The sequence below is a fragment of the Euphorbia lathyris genome, chromosome 3 (assembly GCF_963576675.1).
Source record: "Euphorbia lathyris chromosome 3, ddEupLath1.1, whole genome shotgun sequence".
NCBI classification, from domain to species: Eukaryota; Viridiplantae; Streptophyta; class Magnoliopsida; order Malpighiales; family Euphorbiaceae; genus Euphorbia; species Euphorbia lathyris.
Genome location: NC_088912.1, coordinates 20,599,046 through 20,621,030, shown reverse-complemented (window position 1 = coordinate 20,621,030; position 21,985 = coordinate 20,599,046). Strand labels below are relative to the sequence as shown.

At 35.6% G+C, this 21,985-nt stretch overlaps 1 non-coding gene across 1 annotated transcript; it reads right to left on the bottom strand.

Annotated features, from left to right (window-relative positions):
• Positions 1 to 18,740: 18,740 nt before the first annotated feature.
• Positions 18,741 to 18,847, bottom strand: LOC136225052 (small nucleolar RNA R71). Its single transcript, XR_010686790.1, has one exon. It is a non-coding gene; the product is annotated as a small nucleolar RNA R71 (small nucleolar RNA).
• Between the last annotated feature and the right edge of the window lie 3,138 nt (positions 18,848 to 21,985).

The window sequence follows — 21,985 nt, the reverse complement described above, 5'->3', positions numbered from 1 at the left end:
CTAAAGTGGTAGTAGTCCACCTCCCAAATCTCACTGATACGGCCATAAAAATTCATGTCCATAGTCTTAGGCCTTTTATCCTTTGCGCTTGCAAACTGCATAGCATCGGCAACTAAGAAGACACCACTGTTTTGAACTGATCTAGTTGTTGGAAATTAGGCTAAGGTATAGCAGCGGAAATATAAAATTTTTAGCCTACTTCCTTTTAACCATAGGATCCGTTAATCATTATTTCATATAAAGAGGGATAAGAAGGAATACCTTTTGATGAACAATCTACCGTTGTTAAAGAAGCGCCCACAATTCTTCTCCGAGATTCCAACCACGAAGTATAACACGGTGAGGTTAAGATGGAATCAAGCCTTATGAGATGCAACCAAAATAGATTGCCTCTAATTAACCAACACAAGATCAAAGAGAAAAGGAGATGAATGAAATTAATCAATTGACGGAAGCCGTATGAATTCTTATCCACGAACTTGGGGATGTGAATTCACTTTCTCTCTCTTAATGTAGGTTTCGAAAATCACATAGAGGGGAGTAGTATGGCTTAGTCGAAATTCACACATTAGGGGGGTATATATAATAACTTGTATCTAACCCCTAGTTAGATAGGAATAGGTTACTTAATAGGAATTCAATTCGGAATAGGATTCCTAATTATTATCTTATAATATATCTAATATATTTGGGATAATAATAAATAACCTAATTGGATAATAATAGGAGTATATTAATCTAATTAAAACTCCTAATTTAATTATCTCTCTTAATTAATTTAATTCACAAACCTAATCAAATTAGGATTAAGGGAATTAAAATAATTCCTAACTTATTATATACAAATTTCGGCCCCCTTAATTAAATGGGCTTTACTGGACTCATTTGGGCTTCCATCTATTAATGACATCCATCTCTCTTTTGGTTCCAAGTCTTAGGTGTGATCCATTAGGTTCTTACTACTTCTGGCCGTATGCAACTATTAAATTAATTTCTTCAAGAATTATATTTAATCCTTGCATAACGGAATGATGTACTAAGTATGTTATTGGCAAGTCTGTAATCATTCCCCCAGAGTCCGTTAAGAAGACAGGTTGATTCTGTCGTTAACCCTTCCGTATTAGTTACAGTATAATTCGATCCTTTATCAACTATATCCTTGAACTGAATCTTATGACTATGGGTGATGTCAAGTCACATATAGCGAGATGTTCATTTTACTTGTTCAGGCCGAGTCAACTCAAATAGATAGGTTAAGTGAAATCTGTATTTCAAGTCTTAAGCTATCACCTTGCAAGGATTTAGAGTCGAGTCTTCCACAAGCGATCCTTGGATATATCTCCCATTAATCGGGAGTGACAAAAGCTCAATCCAATGTATAACTACCCTGACATTACTTCCTGTGACACCCAACCTTTGCAGTTCACACCCCAGAGTCATCTCTGTTAAGGATCGTGGGACCACAGGATCAAAGTCTCACATTCAGTAATTCAGGATGACCAATTAACATTCCTTTGAGTTTGAGGATTACTTATACCTATTAATGCCAATGAGATGAACAGGTGACAAGGATGAATCTACCCATCCTGTTATCTCAAATCGGATCCCCAATCCTAATGAACGACGTTTCATCGGATCTATGTAACTGTCCAGATATCTATATATATGAAGCTTGTGAGATCAGCTTTCTGTCGGACAGAAGACATTGTTACATACAAGTCTCAACAGTGATATATCAATCCTAAACATATCACTTGACTTTGGGTGGTTTTAAGTTTATTAGTTTATTATAAAGTTTTGTCTCACTTCATGCTTGTATGAACACTTTATAATCACTTTAAACAAACTTACGGATTTCCTTTTATTAGACTTTATTTAGTGCTTAAAAGGGATTGCCTTTATATAGTTATAAAATATATATCTCATTAAAACAAATGATATAAAGAACAATTCATTTACATTAAGTTTGCATCCTGCAACAATTGTCTATAGGACACTAAACCCCAACATACTCCCACTTGGACTAAAGCCAATTGTTTCTAAAACTTATCCCAGTAGAAGTTAAATGACGATCATGTACTTTCTGGGTTAAAGGCTTTGTCAACGGATCTGCAACGTTGTCCTCTGTAGGTACTCTTTCTATTCTCACATCTCCTCTAGCCACAATCTCTCTAATGATGTGGTATCGCTTTAGGTAGTGCTTGGATGCATTATGAGACCGTGGTTCCTTTGCTTGCGCAATGGCTCCATTGTTATCACAGTATAGAGTAATGGGATTGACAATGTCAGGCACCACACCTAGTTCTGTAATGAACTTTCTAATCCAAACTGCTTCCTTTGCTGCTTCTGGAGTAGCGATGTACTCTGACTCGGTCGTAGAGAAAGCTACGCTTCCCTGCTTGGAACTTTTCCAACTGACCGCGCCCCCATTCAAGATAAACAGGTATCCTGATTGGGATTTAAAATCATTCTCATCTGTGAGATGACTAGCGTCTGAAAACCCTTCAATTTTCAGATCTCCTTCTCCGTACACTAGGAACATATCTTTAGTCCTTCTCAAGTACTTAAGAATGTTCTTGACGATAATCCAATGCTCGTCTCCCGGATTCCCTTGGTAACGACTCGTTACAGATAACGCGAATGCTACGTCAGGTCTAGTGCATAGCATAGCATACATAATCGAACCGATCGCGCTGGCGTACGGGACTACAGCCATGCGTCGTTTGTCATCATCAGTTTTAGGACATTGATGATTGTTTAACTTTACTCCATGTACCATGGGTAAGTTACCTCGTTTCGATTCAAGCATGCTAAACCGATTTAGCACCTTTTCAATGTATGTAGCCTGTGAAAGACCAAGCACTCTTCGCGATCTATCTCTATAGATCTTTATACCAAGTATATAAGCTGCTTCACCAAGGTCTTTCATTGAGAAGTTACCGGATAACCATACTTTCACCGACTGTAATAGAGCAATGTCATTTCCCATTAACAGTATATCGTCCACATATAGTATGAGAAATGCTATAGAGCTCCCACTTACTTTCTTGTAAATGCAAGCTTCTTCGCAATTTTGTTCGAAACCAAATTGTTTTATGGTTTCGTCAAAACGCTTATTCCAGCTTCTCGATGCTTGCTTGAGTCCATAAATGGATCTCTGAAGTTTGCAAACTTTGTTTGCATCCTTCGATATGAAACCTTCAGGCTGCATCATGTATACATCCTCAAGCAGGTTTCCATTTAGGAAAGCTGTTTTCACATCCATTTGCCAAATCTCATAATCAAAATGAGCGGTAATTGCAAGCATGATTCTGATTGATTTGGACATAGCAACAGGAGAGAAGGTTTCGTCATAATCAACACCTTGTTTCTGACGATATCCTTTCGCTACCAACCTAGCCTTGTAGGTGCTAACCTTTCCATCCATGTCAGTCTTCTTTTTGAAGATCCACCTGCACACAATGGGAATTATCCCTTTAGGTGGATCAACTAAAGTCCAAACTTGGTTAGTATACATGGAATCCATTTCAGAATCCATGGCTTCAAGCCATGCTTTAGAATCTGGACTAGTAAGAGCCTCTTCATAGTTTTCAGGTTCATCGTCTAACACGGGAACCTCGTTATCATCTCCCACTAGAAAACCATATCTAACTGGGAGTTCACGAACTCTTCGTGATCTACGAATAGGTGCCACTGGAGTCTCATCTAATGGGACTTCTTCGGGTACCTCAACCGCTTCTGTTGTTTCAGTCGGTGTTTCTTCCTCTTGAACTTCGTCGAGTTCAATCATGCTTCCCTTTTGTGTTTCTTCGAGAAACTCTTTCTCTAAGAAGGTTGCGTATCTGGATACTATTACTTTCTGATCATCTGGATGATAGAAGTAATACCCCATGGTTTCTTTGGGATATCCAATGAAGAAACATTTATCAGATTTAGAATCTAATTTGTCGGACGCTATGCATTTGACATACGCTGAACAACCCCATACTCTCATAAATGAGAACACAGGTTTCCTACCAACGAACAATTCATATGGTGTGGAACTAGCGGATTTAGTTGGTACTCGGTTTAGGGTGAAGAGGGCAGTTTCTAAGGCATAGCCCCAGAACGACTTTGGAAGTAAGGCCATGCTCATCATGGATCGTACCATATCTAATAGGGTACGGTTTCTCCTCTCGGATACACCATTGTGTTGTGGTGTATAGGGAGGTGTCCATTATGAGCATATCCCACATTCAGTTAGATAATTCAGAAAATCATCTGAAAGATATTCGCCACCTCGATCGGATCGAAGCGTCTTTATTTTCTTTCCTAATTGATTTTCCACTTCATTCTTGAAGCATTTGAACTTGTCAAAAGCTTCTGATTTGTGCCTCATCAAGTAGATGTAACCATATCGAGTATGGTCATCTATGAAGCTTATGAAGTATCTGAATCCTCCTCTTGCTTGGACCGACATAGGACTGCATACATCTGAATGAATGAGTCCTAGAGTGTCTGATACACGCTCACCTTTATTGCTAAAGGGTGTCTTTGTCATTTTACCTTTTAAACATGATTCGCATGTTTCCAATGATTCAGAATCGATTGGATCTATAAGCCCATCTGAATGTAGCTTTAGCATGCGTCTCTTGTTTATATGGCCTAAACGACAATGCCACAAGTAAGTTGAATTATCTATCTTATGTCTTTTGGTATCAATTGCAAAAACATGAGTTTTATCATCTAACACATAAATCCCATTTTGTGATATTCCTGAAAAATAAAAGATCGAATCTTTATAAAAATTGCAACTATTGTTCTTTATTGAAATATGAAAACTGTCGTCAACAAGACGGCTAATAGAAATAATGTTACGAGACATCTCAGGAACGTATAAACAATTCCTTAATTCTATTACAAGCCCAGAGGGCAAAGGTAAAACATAATCTCCAATTGCGAGGGCGGCAACTCTTGCTCCATTTCCAACTCGCAAGTTTATGCTTCCTTTCTTAAGTTCCTTAGTCTGTTTTAGCTCCTGCATATTTGTACAAATATGAGATCCACATCCGGTATCAAGTACCCAAGATTCAGACAGTGAAACTGTATTTATTTCAATATAAAACATACCAGATGTAGAAGCATCGCCTTTTCCCTTCTTGAGGGTGGCTAGATACTCCTTGCAGTTTCTCTTCCAATGCCCGTCTTTACCACAGAAGTGGCATTCTCCTTTGGGCTTCTTCACTTCCTTTCCCTTGGACACAGCTTTCTAACCTTTCTTGGGATGTTTAGGATTGGGAAAATTCCCTTTCCTTTTCTTCGATCCCTCAATTACAAGAGCCGGTATGGTCTTGTCTTTCTTCATATTGGGCTCAACTGACTTGAGCATGTTTGCAAGCTCTTCAAGAGAGGTTTGCAAGTCATTCATCTGATAGTTCATAATGAACTATGAATAACTTTCTAGGAGGGATTGAAGAATTAAGTCAACACTTAATTCATTATCCATCGCAAATCCAATACTAGAAAGTTTGGTAATGTAGCCAATCATCTTGACACAATGTGTCATGACTGATGTGCCCTCTTGCATCCTGCAACGATATAACAACTTGGATATCTCGTAGCGTTCGCACCTGGTTTGTTTCCCAAACAATTCCTTTAGGTGCATGATGATGGAATAGGCATTCATCTCCTCATGTTGCCTTTGTAATTCCGATGTCATCGATGCAAGTATGATGCATCCGGCATGATCGTCATCAGCCTTGTGCTTCTGATAAGCATCAATTTCCTCGATGGAAGCATCATCTTCAGGGACAGGGGGTATCGATGTATCAAGTACATACCCAATTTTCTCGAACTTCAAAACAATTTTGAGGTTGCGAAACCAGCCGGTGAAGTTTGAACCATTCAGTTTGTTATCGGTAAGAATGTTTTGCAGATTGGTTTTAGTCATGATTTTAAGAGTGTGTGTTTAAACAAAACTTGAGAGTGAGAAAGAGTAAACGTATGTCATTCATTTGCTTTAAAGTATAACAATCTAAAATTATAGGCATTTTAATTTATTTCAGATTGCTCCCACTATTTTGCCAAATTAATAACCCTCCATATTAATTCGAAGAATTTCACAAATCCTTTAGTGAGCTAGGATCCTAACTCCTGAGATTTCGCCTTGACTTTAGCCAACAAGCTAGTCCCATTTGTTAGGTAGATTCATGCAATCAATCACATCTCGAATGTGATTCCTAGGTTATTAGGTTACTAACCACATTAGTAACTAATATGTCATTCATATTAATCCCAACCATCTTGCCCATTAGTTTATGACAACATGAGTTTGCGCATCCAATTATCATACTCTAATTTAAGTATTACCCCATATTCATGAAAGAACGATTTTCGATAATCCAAGTGTTACCATAGGACCCCGAGCTTGAGTTTACCCAACAACCCAAAGGCCCCCAGTACTGCCGGCTGAATTATAATATTAGGGAGGGGCAACCGATTTTAATAACTTGCTTATTTACTTAACTTTTTAATGAGGGATTTTTATTTAAGTCTCATAATCTAACTTAGTCTTGATTTGCTTTAGCATACATCAGACACACATACATACATACATTGGCGTTATGGACATATCATCTAAATTATTCCGTCGAGCCAGAGACGGAATAAAAGGCCAAACCTAAGGAAATACTAACTATTACATATTTCTCTTTAGCTCCTCCGTCTTCTCCATGGCGCCTTGAAATTACATATTAATTTCTATACTACTATAAGAAAACTTCAACTGAATTGAAGGGAATTAGATGAGAGGAGAAATTACAATAGATAGTAGAAAGGCAGGACGCGCAGGCCCTATTTCAAAAATACCAAAAGACTAAAAGAGGGTCCAAATATACCCATAACTCCAAACATGCAAAGACTCGATTAAATAAATTTAATTGGTTGATTACATAATCGTTTTATGTAATATTTAGGTTAATCACATTAACTCGTCAAATTAACTTTCATCCAATTTTACATCTTATCGTTTCATATCTTTATATTAATCCTTAGATTAATATAACCATATAAAAAATCGATTATGCATGTTCCAATTATTTTGATTTCAATTCATTTAACATTTTGATTTACAACTTGGTAAAAACAAACTTTTAAACGAATTTTTCATTCGATAATCAAAACAGAAACTATTGATTTCCGAAACATATATATATATATATATATAAATTATTTACAAGCCGATTTTAATAATTAAAATCATGTGGGATTCGGGCCGGGGCCCGAAACTGGGCTGCTGCCATTTGGCAGCAGCCCCGCGACTGCGCACGCGGCTGCTGCCGCGAGGCAGCAGCCGCGCGACATCGGCTGGTCGCGCCGTGAGGCGCGACCCGAGCCGGTGTCGTATTTTATTATTATTTTTAATATAAATATATATATATATATATATATATATATATATATATATATATATATATCAGATTTAAAACGATTTTAAAAACAATTTTCAGAAATAGAAAAACTACAATAGATTTCCGTTTTATCTTTTAGAATTAATAAAACTAATTTTATTAACCTAACTATAAAACAAATAGATTTTGTTACAATGATTATCAACCGAAATAATTTGGAACATACGCATAATCAATTTTAATTAACAATTAACTAAAATTTATTTATCTTTAGAATTAATTAATCAAACAATCTGTTAATTAATCCTAACCATAAATATTTATTCAATCCTATTGAAAAACTTCTAAATTTTCATATATGAAATAACGGATTTAACGATGGCTCTGATACCACTGTTGGAAATTAGGCTAAGGTATAGCAGCGGAAATATAAAAATTTTAGCATACTTCCTTTTAACCATAGGATCCGTTAATCGTTATTTCATATAAAGAGGGATAAGAAGGAATACCTTTTGATGAACAATCTACCGTTGTTAAAGAAGCGCCCACAATTCTTCTCCGAGATTCCAACCACGAAGTATAACACGGTGAGGTTAAGATCGAATCAAGCCATATGAGATGCAACCAAAATAGATTGCCTCTAATTAACCAACACAAGATCAAAGAGAAAAGGAGATGAATGAAATTAATCAATTGACGGAAGCCGTATGAATTCTTGTCCACGAACTTGGGGATGCGAATTCACTTTCTCTCTCTTAATGTAGGTTTCGAAAATCACATAGAGGGGAGTAGTATGGCTTAGTCGAAATTCACACATTAGAGGGGTATATATAATAACTTGTATCCAAACCCTAGTTAGATAGGAATAGGTTACTTAATAGGAATTCAATTCGGAATAGGATTCCTAATTATTATCTTATAATATATCTAATATATTTGGGATAATAATAAATAACCTAATTGGATAATAATAGGAGTATATTAATCTAATTAAAACTCCTAATTTAATTATCTCTCTTAATTAATTTAATTCACAAACCTAATCAAATTAGGATTAAGGGAATTAAAATAATTCCTAACTTATTCTATACAAATTTCGGCCCCCTTAATTAAATGGGCTTTACTGGGCTCATTTGGGTTTCCATCTATTAATGACATCCATCTCTCTTTTGGTTCCAAGTCTTATGTGTGATCCATTAGGTTCTTACTACTTCTGGCCGTATGTAACTATTAAATTAATTTCTTCAAGAATTATATTTAATCCTTGCATAACGGAATGATGTACTAAGTATGTTATTGGCAAGTCTGTAATCATTCCCCCAGAGTCCGTTAAGAAGACAGGTTGATTCTGTCGTTAACCCTTCCGTATTAGTTACAGTATAATTCGATCCTTTATCAACTATATCCTTGAACTGAATCTTATGACTATGGGTGATGTCAAGTCACATATAGCGAGATGTTCATTTTACTTGTTCAGGCCGAGTCAACTCAAATAGATAGGTTAAGTGAAATCTGTATTTCAAGTCTTAAGCTATCACCTTGCAAGGATTTAGAGTCGAGTCTTCCAGAAGCGATCCTTGGATATATCTCCCATTAATCGGGAGTGACAAATGCTCAATCCAATGTATAACTACCCTGACATTACTTCCTGTGACACCCAACCTTTGCAGTTCACACCCCAGAGTCATCTCTGTTAAGGATCGTGGGACCACAGGATCAAAGTCTCACATTCAGTAATTCAGGATGACCAATTAACATTCCTTTGAGTCTGAGGATTACTTATACCTATTAATACCAATGAGATGAACAGGTGACAAGGATGAATCTACCCATCCTGTTATCTCAAATCGGATCCCCAATCCTAATGAACGACGTTTCATCGGATCTATGTAACTGTCCAGATATCTATATATATGAAGCTTGTGAGATCAGCTTTCTGTCGGACAGAAGACATTGTTACATACAAGTCTCAACTGTGATATATCAATCCTAAACATATCACTTGACTTGGGGTGGTTTTAAGTTTATTAGTTTATTATAAAGTTTTATCTCACTTCATGCTTGTATGAACACTTTATAATCACTTTAAACAAACTTACGGATTTCCTTTTATTAGACTTTATTTAGTGCTTAAAAGGGATTGCCTTTATATAGTTATAAAACATATATCTCATTAAAACAAATGATTTAAAGAACAATTCATTTACATTAAGTTTGTATCCTGCAACAATTGTCTATAGGACACTAAACCCCAACAGTAGTAACGTCCCGTGCTTTTGTGTTGAAATCAACGTTGTTGACATGATCACCCTGATATGTAGGAATGTGACTATTCGTTCCAGAAGCAAGCCACCTCAAGGTCTCTGAAACAGCAGACTTGTCAACTCTTATTCCATTTGAAACCTGACAAATGAAATCATTTATAGTTAGTACACAACAACCCTTTACTTTAACCAGATATGCATAAATATCAGCATTTGAATTCATGTAAACATTACCATGTTTTTAAGCCAATCGGGAAATGTCGTGTTTTGTCTATCTCTCATCCACTTAGGATTCTTTTTTTAGCCGAGATAACTCAACTCTAAGAACTTCATATGCTCACTGCAATTCATACATATTTCATAGATAAGCAATAATTACTTATTCTACAAATAAACAAAAATAAAGCAAAATCACAAGGTATACACGATAGTACTTACAGAAAATAAGGTTGTACATCTTCACAGTTTTGCAAAACTGTTAAATGAGCCTTATGCAGTTGTTCTGTGTCCACCTTTACAATGGTAGGGGCAGATAAAGACTTGCATCCATTTACTAGTCACTTCATGTTTCTTCTAGGAAGCCCCACAGTTGCAACATCTCCATTACTCATATGCTCTTGAACAAATTCTCCGACTTCTTCAACAATGTAGCACTCATATACCTCTCAAAGGGGTACATCCATCTATAAAATACCGGACCGCACAACTCGACTTCTCTTACAAGGTGTAGGGTTAAGTGAATCATTATGTCAAAGAAAGAGGGTGGGAAAAACTTTTCAAGTAAACAGAGGGAATTGACAAGCTCACTTTGGATTTTGTGAAGGACTGATATGTCGATTACTTTAGTGCAAACAGATTTAAAGAATAAGCAGAATCGAATGATGGAAATTCTAACAGGTTTGTCCAACACTGAACGCAATGCAATGGGCAGTAGCAATTGCATTATAACATAGCAATCATGAGACTTTAAATTATCTATTCTGGAATCTTTTAATAAAACTAGGTTCCGTACATTAGATGAAAAGCGAGAGGGAGTCTTTATATTGAAAAATGAATTGCAGACAATTTTTCGTTCTTCCGCATACAAGTTGATCTGACTCATAGGCAACTTATATCTCTTGTCACCAGATGTGGGTTTCAAGTCAGTACGGATCCCCATATCAATCATATCATTTCTAGCTGCAACATCATCCTTTGTTTTACCCGGTATGTTCAATAGTGTCCCACGAATAGACTCACAACAATTCTTTTCAATATGCATTACATCTAGATTATGCCTGACTGGAAGGAATTTCCAATATTCTAGTTCGTAGAATACAGACTTCTTCTTCCAACATGGTCTAGACTCAAGATCACCCTTATACGGAATAGGTTTCTCACCTTTCCCACTAGCTTTGGGCAAGCATTAAACTCTTTCATATAACTCCTCCCCAGTTAATGGTTTAGGAGGATCATCCTTTTCTACAGTATTATCAAAAGCAGAAGCTTGCTTCCTATAAGGATGGTTTCTTGCAATCCACCTACGAGTCCTTATATAAGCCATTTTTTTAGAATACTTCAACCTTATCGGTTTGGTCTGGTCAATGCATATAGGACATGCATTGTACCTGTTGTCCTCCGAACAGACTCTAGCAAGTGCACTAGATACAAGTAATAAAATGATACGTTGAGTATCGTCTCCATAGGGATTGATGACCAAATTTTACTAGAAAAACATTGCAGAACAGTGTGTTCGTGGTGTGTGAATTCTTTTTAGTGAGAGATATCGTGAATAAGTGACAGAATCAATGATTTAGCTTATAAAAACGATTACTTGATAATGATAAAAAGGTAGAACAGGCCAGGCACAACGGAACAGGTTACCTTAAGTCCCTAAACACCCTATTTATTCATGAATGACACAAAATGAAGTCAATGTCTCTGCTTTATTACTCACTTAAGTCAACTCTCATGTGTTCTTAAGATTCTAAGACTTACTACAACCATAAGCGTCCCTAAGGTTGGTTCTTTCTTGCATTACGACTGAAACAGCATTTCAGTAAAGAAAACCCTTGATACAACCACCTAACAACTCTGCTTCGGGGTTGGATGTTTGATGAAAAGTTTGGTGAAGATGAAAGCAGTTCCCTATCATTCATCTAGCACTAACATACATGCATAAGCAATGGAATAGAAAGCTTCATCAAACACTTCATAAATTAACATCATTCATTCATAAATAAAAATTAGAGAACTTACATAACCGGCCCCTACTGGCCGAACCTATTCAAACTGACTACTCACTCATGCTGGTGAGTGAACAGTCTGCTTCATTTCTATAGAGCTCCATCAATGGAGTCTTCCTTGAGAGCTCTTATCTCTACCAAAACGTCTATTTTTCAATTCCACAAAAGATGATCTCTTCTCAACACGGTACATAAAGTATCCGAGAAAATATTACAAAATCAACCAATTTTTTTTCACAAATCCTAGACTACTTTAAGTGGTTAAGATCCTTTTGACCCTTGAACACTCAAGGGTCGAACTTTCATTTCATCTTGCTACTTTTCTGCTCTTATCCGCCTTTCTGCCTACTGCTCCTGTCGTACCTGCCTTCCGTCCTGTCGCTGTCCATCATCAGAAATTCCAGCGTTAGACCGATGGGTCAAAGAATGGCTCAACTCCTCATGGTATGTGCGAAACAGGATGCTTCTAGACTGTTCGACTTAATCTTTCCTTATCTGCACAAAAACACTTATAAGACCTTCTTTCTTGTAATTTAACCCCAAAAACACCCTTAATTCATTATAAATAACATGTTAAATTGTAGTCAAATTCATGCCTAACAGTACCCTTTAACAATGCTCCCTGATAAGTTCCCATAAGCGGGAAAATCGTTAATAGTCCATAACAAGACCCCTCTCAACCTAAAGTATTCTCCTCTCACTGCATCATACACCCGATCAATTCCATCATCCCACAAGACTTTTAGGTCATCTATTAAAGGCTGCAAGTACACATCAATATCATTTCCAGGCTGCTTGGGTCCGAAAATTAACAAAGTTAACATCATATACTTTCGTTTCATACATAGCCGTGGCGGAAGGTTATAAACAACCATTATGACTGGCCAACACGAGTAGGTGCTGCTAAGATTTCCCAATGGGTTAAAACCATCTGAAGATAGTCCTATCCTAAGGTTCCTAGGTTCACTACCAAAATCTGGCCACTTAGTTTCAATCATTTGCCAAGTTGGGGAATCAGCTGGATGTCTCATCAATCCATCATTTTTCCTACCTGTCGAGTGCCAAGTAAGTTCCTTAGCGGTAACTGTGGACTGAAACATTCTTCTAAACCTTGGGATTGGTGGAAAATACCATAAAGTCTTAGCTGCTACCCCTACCTTCTCTATATTATCCCTAGCTAGTTTCCACATAGAGACATTATATGATGGACATTGAGTAGTACCCTCATTAACATCTCTATACAAAATGCAGTCATTAGGACATGCATCAATCTTCTCATATTTCATCCCTAAAGCATGAAGAGTTTTTTTTGCCTCATTGACAGACATTGGGATTTCATTCCCATCAGGAAGTAGGGTGTGAAACAACAATAAAATGTCAGTATAACAAGACTCGGTCAGACCATGTTTAGCTTTCAGATTAAAGGTTTGTAGTAAACCATTCATCTTGGTGGATTTAGTACAACCAGGATACAAAAGCTTGTCTCCATCATGAACGAAATGCATAAATTCATCTAACTCTACTGAGCACCCATCTTCTTCTAAGTCTCTCCCTAACTCATGGTTCATTTCAACTGTTTTAGAACTCTCACCTATATGATTTGAGTCTGCAATAGAACACTCACCGTGCCATACCCAAGTTGTATATGTTTTCATAATTCCATTACAGATTAAATGATCCTTAATAAAGTCAACTACCACCTCTGAGGTTACAACATTTGACACAAGGACAGAAAATATAGTTTGAGTTTGTAGCATTATCAGTTGCAAACTTCAGAAACTCTTGTAAGCCTATTCTAAACTGTAGTGATCTCCTATCAGCCAATGTCCATGATTTATCCATTTTGAACAAACATAATCTATAATCAGTTGTATTCTAACTAATAATTAACAATAAACACATACATTGACAAACATAAAACAGCAGAGAAACCCAAAATGTATATGTAAATGTATCTGCAAGACTATAAACCCAGCATCAAAAGTACATTAAAAAATCATCTCCAAAGTAAACACAACATCAAAAGTACATGAAAGAATCATCCAAAGTAAACCCAACATCAAAAGTACATGAAAGAATCATCCAAAGTAAACCCATCATCAAAATTACATGAACGAATCATCCAAATAGAACAACATTGCCAAAAAACCAGATAAACATAAAAAATAAATAGATATACTAAAACCACATAAAACCCTTATTTCAGAATGTCAATACCTAATTTTAAGCAAACAAACTTTGAATTATAGAAAGAATATGCAGTAGATTAAGTCAAAACTAACATGCAGATAATATAATAATTTCAAGAACAATCGTCATGAACATAGCGTAATGTGTTAAATAAACCCTAAAACGAACCTTACCGAGATGAAGAATTAACCAGTTAGAAGACGATTCACCCGATTGAGAGAGATAAACCAAGCAGGAGAAGATGAATTGTGTTTAGGGCTTTTGCAGAGGTGGAGATCGAAGGAGAAGAGGAGTTCGAAAGACTGGGTTTAGGCTAAATTGGCCTTATATACCTCGTTCTTTTTTAAGCGCGCAAAATAAAAGTTAGAGTTTTTCCTCCCCCGCTTTTCTAAGTTTTGGTTGCCGCTTTTTTATTTTCGTACAACAATGACAGTCATTTATTCGAAGTGTCGTCTGATGCTTAAGTGACTTTTCCATCAAAATCACATTCTTTTGGGATGACAGCATACTGTAACCGTAACGTCATCTGAGACGCGAGCGCATTTTTTATTTTGCCTTCCGATGACATAGAATTAAAATACTGTTATGAAACATATTCAGACGACACGAAAACAAATGTCTGTCATGTATCTTGTGTCATGTGAAAGGGAAAATGGCATAGTGCTGGCTGATACTTTTAAATCATGACAAGTATAGTTCAAAATATGGTATTTCAAAATCAGTTAAACTAAAGGGTCAATATAAGATAATCAATTCAAAAGGTTGACAATCAATTGTCAAACATAATACTGAAGCCTTTCAAAACATCAAATATTAGAATAATCAGAAAATAAGGCAAAAACTTTAAAACACTGGTACATTGTAACAGAGTGGTGATACTACACACCACCAGGGCCAGATAAATGGTAAGCGTGCTACCAATAATAGATACAGATAACAGATAATTGCCTTCATCGATCTTATGAATGATTCTAATGATGCAAAGTCCTAATGCTATGAAGATAACCGATACAGATATACTGAGCACTTGTACCAGTTTGAAAACATATAGGATATATATATATAAGTCATAAAATAATAACTAATTGAACGAATTATCAGATTTCTAAAATAAGGTAATAACGATGATAAATTGCGTATCAGAAAGTACAAATCATATCAAATCAAAATATTAACAATTTCGTTGTAACTGATATTAAAACAAATCAAATATAAAGGTCTTTTCCCAGAATATACGTTTTAATACTAAATATTTAGTAAACCTAAGGTTCAAAATATACGCGTTTATTAAAAGAAATATACAGTCAATTGCAAATTTTGATAAATAGTTTAAAGTCTGATATTTCAATCACATAGCGTCATATACTATAATTACCACTCACCTGATATCCAAACAAATGATATATCTAAGAATCCCGATAGCTTGCCACTCCATCGACCAAAGGAATATTGTTATGTCCTATGAATTCAAGTGAGGAAAAACATTACTAAATTGATCTAAAATTAGGATCGAATCTAAATTAATAGGGTTAATATTTTGTTTAGAAAGAAAAGAGAAGGAATCGAAACAGTATATTTAGACTGCTAAACATAGTTATTTTGGGTTTTCTGGAAAAAAAGGAATTAAATCAGTGTAAATAAACAAAGATTTAGAAGTATCAATCTAACCAAGATCAAAACATAGTCTTTTAACATTTTAAAATAGAATAATCAAAATAATAAAGATATAGGATATAGAATAAACTATTGATAATTTAAATCAAAATCTACCCAACTCCACATAGTGGGTTTTGCCCGGAAAAAGCTTTTTTTTCTTTCCTGGATTTGGAAAAACACCCAAAAAGTACCCAAAAAATTGATATGTATATATGTAAAAAGATAAATTAATATTATAGAACATTTACTTATTAAACTAAAGAAGAAAAAGAGTCATCGGGACATGTTTCCAATTCCTAAAAGAGAACCATCACCATTTGAACGCATAAGATAAAATCTAATATAATGGTTTCAATTAATTAAGTTGTCCAAAAAGTAGGAAATTACCTACCACAGAGTAAATCAAAAAGGGCAGTAGAAGATGATAGGATTAAATTTGCAGGTGCTCACCCCCCACCTTCAATGGCCGACGACTGTGTTTAAGGAAAGAGAATGGTTTTCTTTTTTTTAAGCTAAAAGAGGAGAGTAGGTTTAGAATTGGTAAAGTAAGACAAATGTTTATATATATATATATATAATAAAATAAAATAATTATAAATTCTTAATTATTTCATTTCAAATCTGATAAAATTAGGAGTGTTATATTCTTCCCCCCTAAGAGAAATTCGGTCCCCGAATTTAAATTATTAGGACACAAACCTGGACTGTCAAATAAATGAGGCTATATAACACGCATCTCGGATTCAGTCTCCCAAGTGGCTTCACTACTTGAATGGTTTTGCCAAAGAATTTTGACTAAAGGAACTTCTTTGGATTGCAGCTTGCAGACTTGGCTATGTAAGATCTTTATTTGTTGCTCATTGTTAAACCCAAAATATACTTAAAATATCATCATTAATTACATCAATATTGCTACGAATTTATGCTATTTATAACTGTTTAGAAAGCTTTTACTCTCGAATATGTTTCTTTCTTGTAAGGTACATTAATATTTGGTAAAATCCAAATAGGAACGAAAAGAGCTCAAAAACAGAAGAAAAATCCTACAAAAGGAGTCGAAGACGACAGAAATTAATAACGCCAAATCGAGGACGCGAACAAAAGCCGAAGAACTGAAAAACGTTCCGTGTCGCGACCGCGGCCCCCACATTCTCGGTTGCGACACGCGTTCATCAGTTTCTCCTTCCCTTCGTTTGAAGACCAATTAATGCTCCCCCATTCTCGGTACGAGCAGGAGTTTGTAGAAGCCTAGTTACACACTTTCGTTTTCGACGAAACGCGATCGTTCGGGTGGATAAAGATGTCCTTTCGCAACAGATACGATCCTTCACAACGGACACGACACTTCAATCAAGACTCTTCAACATCTATAAATAAAGAGTTGATGGAGAGTTGAATATATGTAGAAAAAAGAGATTAGTATAGAATTTATGTAGAAATTTCGAATCAAGTGATTCAGAGTTAGATTTCGATTCTGTTCAAAGAAATATGATGTACACACATTGTTTATTCAATAATAACAAGTTTAGTAGCGTTTAGACATTGTTCCAGTTTAGTTTTTATTTTGGTAGTAGACCGACCCAGTCTCTATTACGAAGATTCAACGAGAAGATTGAGTAGAGGATCCGCCCCTGAGCCTGACAAACTCTAACGAAACCCAAGGAAAGGATTGACAACCCGTTCACTTGCAAGTCGTCGAATGTTTCCATGCTCCATGTTCTCTATAAACTTGTATCAATTTATATTTCATCTAATAAAGTCCGTTCTATTCGATAGATTTTTATGAAGCACTTATGGTAACCAATCCACTAAAGTGACTGCTGGTGTTTTCATTAAAACGTATTTAATTCAAAATCTTTACAAGGAAACTTTGTTGAACACTTAGGCAAATTATCATCTCGAAAGAGTTTTAATTTGATTAAGGGCAATTATCCCGGAAGGGTTTTGTCATGTTCAAAGCCAATTAATTAGAGGTTCCGTCATTTATTTCATCTTTATAATTCGTACAAAGTTTAAAGTTGTTTTCTTTGCTTAATGCAAACAAATACATCTGTTTACTTTTCTAAAAAGTACTGAACGTTCCTAACTTGCAAATTCATTCTTAAATCAGAGTATTTTCTAACATTTTCATACTCTAACCTAATTCTCATTCTAGCAATTTCAAAACCAAAACCGATTAAACGATTTTTCCATATTATAAACCTTAAAGTAAATTTAACCGATTGTAAATAAGTTTTGTTCAAAAAGACGTTCCCTGTGGGATCGATATCTTTTATTACTACAAGCGTATACCGTGCACTTGCGGAAATCGATCAACAAGTTTTTGGCGCCGTTGCCGGGGAACGCCAAAATTTTTGACAAAATTTTAAATTTTTCGTGTTTTATTATGAATCTAGGTTTATTCATACCTATTCAAACTTTTATATTTTATTTATTTTCAATTACTAACATATTTATTTTTTCAGATTCTGTTTTGTAGGTAGTTTATGTTCGTGCGAAATTTCAAGTTCATGCGCAGTTCTCGAAGTTCAGGCACGTCACCAGATCCTATTGACCCAGAAATTGAAAGAACTCTTAAAAAGAACAAGAAAGAAAAGAAAAAGAAAAAAAAAACCCCAATAAAAACTAGAATTACCGAGCCAGAAATTATGGCCACACTTATGAATTACGCTAGGCCAAGAGTGGCCGGTGTAACAAACAGTATAGTTAGACCCCAAATTAATGCAAACCAATTTGAAATTAAGCCTGCGTTGCTTAATATATTGCAAAATAACGTAACATTTTACGGGTTACCTAACGAAAATCCTAATACCCATTTGACAAATTTCTTAGAAATTTGTGACACTTTTAAAATACCGAATGTGACTGCAGAAGCAATCAATCTTCGCCTTTTTCCTTTTACTTTGAAGGATCGAGCCAAAGAGTGGTTAACTTCTATGCCAGCCGCAACATTTGAGACTTGGGAGCAATTAGCCCAAGCATTTTTATCAAAAAAATTTCCTTTAGCAAAAACCGCAAGAGTCATTAAAGAGTTAACATCTTTTTCTCAAAATGATAATGAAACTCTTTATGAGGCTTGGGAACGTTTTAAAGAACTTCAACGTTTATGCCCACACCACCAATTGCCCGCTGAACTTTTAATGCAAACATTTTATAATGGACTAAATCCTACAACTAGAGGTTCATTGGACGCTATGTCTGGAGGGTTATTCATGAAGAAAACATCTGCCCAAGCAAGGGAACTTTTGGAGGAAATGGCAATCAACAGCAGTATGTGGCCCGCGGAACGTGGACACGTACCATTAGCGAAACCATCATCCTCAACAATATCATCAGTTAAAGGTATAGTGAATCTTGATCCAGTAGCGATGTTGCAAGCCCAATTTTCTGCCTTATCGCACAAAATTGATAGGTTTATGGCACCGTTTGATCCTAATGGTAAGCCAATCCAAACAGATGTGGATTACGAAGGTATGAGTGAAATTGAACAGGTAAATTTTGTCCAAGGGCAAAACCAAAATAATAACCCTTACTCCAATACATATAATCCTGGGTGGAGAAATCATCCTAACTTTAACTGGAGAGATAATAATAATGCTAATGCTAATCAAAATCGTACTGCTAATTATCAAAATCAATCAAGAGATACGATTAGCACTTTATCTTCTAAAATCGACAAATTTATTGATGCTATGAGCGGAAAAATAAGTAATCACGACGATGGTTTTAAATGGATCGAGAATAAATTCGATCAGCTTATTAAAAACCAATCATCTATCATCCATAATTTGGAGATTCAAATTGGTCAACTCGCTAAATCAATTCCATCCCACAAAGAGGGAAGTCTTCCAAGCCATACGGAAGAAAATCCGAAAGAGCATGTTAAGGCTATCACTCTTCATTCAGGGAAAAATTACTTAGGTCCGGAAATGCCCGGAAATTCGACTTTACCTGGAACTGATTTACCGAAGCCCAAAGAAGATACATTAAATCAAAAAGATGCACCAATTGACTCTAGTACAAAAACTTTTGTACCCAAACCACCTTTTCCACACAAAGTCCGCAATAAGGACTATGATAAACAACTTTTAACATTTTTAGACAAACTTAAGAATTTGCATATTAATTTAATGTTTATGGATGCGATTACGCAAATTCCCAATTATGGTAAATTCCTCAAAGATTTAATTTCAAAGAAAATCAGTTGGGAAGGAATTTCATCCATTTCGCTAACTGAAGATTGCAGTTCGATTGTGTCAAGCAATTTGCCCACAAAACTCAAAGATCCCGGATGTTTCACCATTCTGTGTAAATTGGGAGATATTGAATTTCCCAGTTGTCTCTGTGATTTAGGAGCAAGCATTAACTTGATGCCATTATCTATTTTTAATAACTTAGGCTTAGAAGAAGACATCAAACGTACCAATATGTTTTTGCAATTAGCAGATCAAACCACTAAAAGACCATACGGTATAATTGAGGATGTTTTAGTTAAAGTTGACAAATTTGTTTTTCCTACCGATTTCGTTATTTTAGATTTTGCTTATGACGTAAATTGTCCGCTAATCTTTGGTAGACCGTTCATGAACACGGGACGTGCTCTAGTTGATGTGTCGAAAGGGAAAGTAGTTTTAAGAATGGGCGATGATAAGATTGAGTTTGATATGAATCAAGCGATGAAATCTCCTATGGAGGATTTCGCTTGTATGAAACTTGATTTAATTGAAGAATGTGTAAATGACATTGTTCAAAAAGAAGAAATAATAGAACCTATAATGAGTGAGGAACTAGAAGATAAGGACCCAGAACCTTTGATTCGAGAAGATGGACCAGTTCCGCCTTCAATTATAGTTCCACCTAAATTAGAACTTAAAGAATTACCAAGTCATTTGAGGTACGCTTTCTTAGGCGAAGGCGATTCTCTACCTATAATTATCTCTAACAAATTAACACAAGTCCAAGAAGAGAAATTGAAAGAAGTTGTTAGAAATAGGATAGGAAGTATGGGTTGGCAAATTTCAGACTTAAAAGGTATTAATCCGAGCATTGTAATGCACAGAATTCACTTAGAAGAAGATAAGCCACCTAAAGCGGATAGGCAAAGATGCCTAAATCCGAATATGAAGGAAGTAGTAAAAAATGAGATTACTAAACTTTTGGACAATGGAATCATCTGCCCTATCTCGGATAGTGAATGGGTTAGTCCAATCCATTGTGTACCTAAAAAGGGAGGCATAACAGTTGTAAGGAATGAAGAAGGTGAATTAATACCTACGCGAACCACCACTGGTTGGAGGGTTTGTATAGATTATAGAAATCTAAATAAAGCAACTAGGAAAGATCATTTTCCTCTTCCTTTCATTGATCAAATGATCGAAAGGATAGCTGGTCACGCTTTCTACTGTTTTCTAGATGGTTACTCCGGATTCTTTCAAATATACATTTACCCGGATGACCAAGATAAAACAACCTTCACATGTCCTTACGGAACATTTGCATATAGGAGAATGCCCTTTGGTCTATGTAACGCACCTGCAACATTTCAACGTTGTATGACTGCGATTTTTAATGATTTCATTGAAGATATCATGGAAGTTTTTATGGACGATTTTTCAGTTTATGGAGATTCTTTTGATTCATGCCTAGAAAACTTGGATAAAGTTTTGTCTAGGTGTGAAGAAACAAATTTGGTATTAAACTGGGAAAAATGACATTTCATGGTTGACGAAGGAATTGTTTTAGGTCACAAAATATCTGAAAAAGGGTTAGAAGTGGACAGAGCAAAAACTTCAGTAATAGAAAAATTACCCCCTCCAACTACTGTTAAGTGAGTAAGATCATTTTTAGGACATGCCGGTTTTTACAGAAGATTTATTAAGAATTTTTCTATAATTTCCAAACCACTCACTAATCTACTCATGAAAGATTCCACCTTTGATTTTAATGAAGATTGCGTTAAAGCTTTCGAAACATTAAAAACAGCTTTAGTCAGTGCACCTATTATTGCTAAACCCGATTGGGATTTACCATTTGAAATTATGTGTGATGCAAGTGATTTAGCTGTCGAATGTGGTTTAGGTCAAAGGAAGGATAAGAAACTTCATGTCATTTATTATGCAAGTCACACACTTTCCGATGCACAATTAAACTACACCACAACCGAGAAAGAAATGTTAGCTGTAGTTTTTGCATGTGATAAGTTTAGGTCATACTTATTAGGTTTGAAAGTTATTATTTATACTGATCATGCAGCATTAAGGTA